This window comes from Schistocerca gregaria, unplaced genomic scaffold (assembly GCF_023897955.1).
Source record: "Schistocerca gregaria isolate iqSchGreg1 unplaced genomic scaffold, iqSchGreg1.2 ptg001039l, whole genome shotgun sequence".
Lineage (NCBI taxonomy): Eukaryota > Metazoa > Arthropoda > Insecta > Orthoptera > Acrididae > Schistocerca > Schistocerca gregaria.
The window spans coordinates 125,001-127,500 of NW_026062386.1; positions in this window are offsets into that span (position 1 = coordinate 125,001).

The window sequence follows — 2,500 nt, forward strand, 5'->3', positions numbered from 1 at the left end:
TAAGTTACGCTGCACCTTAACCTAAGTTACGCTGCACCTTAACCTAAGTTACGCTGCACCTTAACCTAAGTTACGCTGCACCTTAACCTAAGTTACGCTGCACCTTAACCTAAGTTACGCTGCACCTTAACCTAAGTTACGCTGCACCTTAACCTAACTTACGCTGCACCTTAACCTAACTTACACTGCACCTTAACCTAACTTACACTGCACCTTAACCTAACTTACACTGCACCTTAACCTAAGTTACACTGCACCTTAACCTAAGTTACACTGCACCTTAACCTAAGTTACACTGCACCTTAACCTAAGTTACACTGCACCTTAACCTAACTTACACTGCACCTTAACCTAAGTTACACTGCACCTTAACCTAAGTTACACTGCACCTTAACCTAACTTACACTGCACCTTAACCTAACTTACACTGCACCTTAACCTAAGTTACACTGCACCTTAACCTAAGTTACACTGCACCTTAACCTAACTTACACTGCACCTTAACCTAAGTTACACTGCACCTTAACCTAAGTTACACTGCACCTTAACCTAAGTTACACTGCACCTTAACCTAAGTTACACTGCACCTTAACCTAACTTACACTGCACCTTAACCTAAGTTACACTGCACCTTAACCTAACTTACACTGCACCTTAACCTAACTTACACTGCACCTTAACCTAACTTACACTGCACCTTAACCTAACTTACACTGCACCTTAACCTAACTTACACTGCACCTTAACTGTCACATGTAACGTCACAGGAATGTAGCTTTGCCTAACAGCAACCCTCTGAACATAGTTCACTGCTTGGATCCTCTGGTGTCATGTGTATTTCTTGATGCCATGGTGCGTACCCTCACATAAAGGTCTTTCGAGTGTTGCGTACTTTCTACACAGTCCCGCTAACCACTGGAAGGGTGTACCGCTACAGAACGAATATCGCCCTCCCCTCCTGCCCTTCCAAGCTGGTCGGTCAGGCGTTTGTTTGTGAAATGAGCCTTGCAGCTGTTCAGTTGCATTCGGTTGTCGATGCAGTCAGTGTACGTTGTGGTACGGCCTGTGTGGACTGTCCGCTGATGTACGCGTAACCCACACTGATCATCCGTCGTTACGTACTGAGTGACATAATGTGGCACATGCTTGACCGTACACCGGCTGCGCCCTACAATGGCGAATCATAAGGGCCATATGTTGTGCACGATGCTACTTGTCTCGTCTCCCCATTACAGCGAGATTGCACTGTTGTACGCCGTACAGACATGTGGTAAGTAGGTACGGACGAAAGTATTGCATGTTGGCCCCCCCCCCCCCCCTCCTCCCTCTGCCGGGAATCAGCGTGAGCCGTCTGTTGATGTAGCGACGAGGGTTTTCCTATTTAATCGTATTGCCCCACACAACATGATAGCACGGTGGACCGCGTTCCACATCTGCGACATGCTACAGAGGCCGGTTGACAGTCGACCGCGCAAGGGACATTGCACACGTGCGCGGACCATCTTCCACGTGTTCTCTCGTGTACATGCCGCAGTGTGTATGTGGGCTGATGTAGCGTGTCGTGACACATAACATGCAAGCATGCCAGAATCGTAGATTTCGCAAATGTAGATTGACGTATACGTTTGCTGCCAAAGATCCGCAAATGAACTGGAAATCAGTTGTTGAGCGGTTGTTCGCGCTGCAGGTGCATCGGTGATAGCGACGATCGGTACATCTGTGAACCGGTTGTTTCGGCGGTACCCGCCATGCCCCCGAACCTGAGTTGGCCATGTGGGTATGAAGCGATACGAGGCTGTGGCTTGGCGGGACAGTCCCCGGCCGGTGAGGGGGGGCCGCCCGGCGTGCTGGTCGCGCGCTGCGTGAGCGCACGCACTACAGCCGGCTGGTGGGGGGCGCCCAGTGGCAGGAGCGCCGGCCGACGGGCCCGGCTGGCGTCCCAGCTATGCGCCGGCGCACCCTGCGCGCGGCGCCAGGCGGCCAAAGTGGGTTCTGCCGAGCCCGGTGCGAAGCGCGGTGGACATCTGCAGTGTGCTGGTCCGATTGCGGACTGTGTGCGTTGAGGATGCGCCGCCGCCCGGCACTCGGCGTCGCGACGCCGTCTGCTGCTCGGTCGCCCCCAGCGGTTCTCGCAGGTGGTTTGTATCGCAGCTCTGCGGACGTGTTGGCGCGTGCGCTGTGCTGGGAGAGTTCGCTTCTGCACCCAAGTGGGGCTTTGCCCTTCTGTGGCGCTGGCGTTGGAGCTGCCGGTCACCGTAGGTGGCGCGTGTTGTTTCCCGCCGGCAATGCCACGACAGCACGCTCCCGGGCCTCTGTCGGCAGCGGCAAGCTCAGTTGGGAGCACGGGTGTTCGCACTGAAAGCGTCTACTCGCCTATCTCCGGGCGATTGCGCCTCTCTCGAACCCGACCAAGTACTTAGGACGGCGCTGCGCGCCGCCGGGACCTGAGAGGGTTTCGAGGTGTATCGTGCAGGGGAGCTCAGCCTCCTCCTGTTTGCAG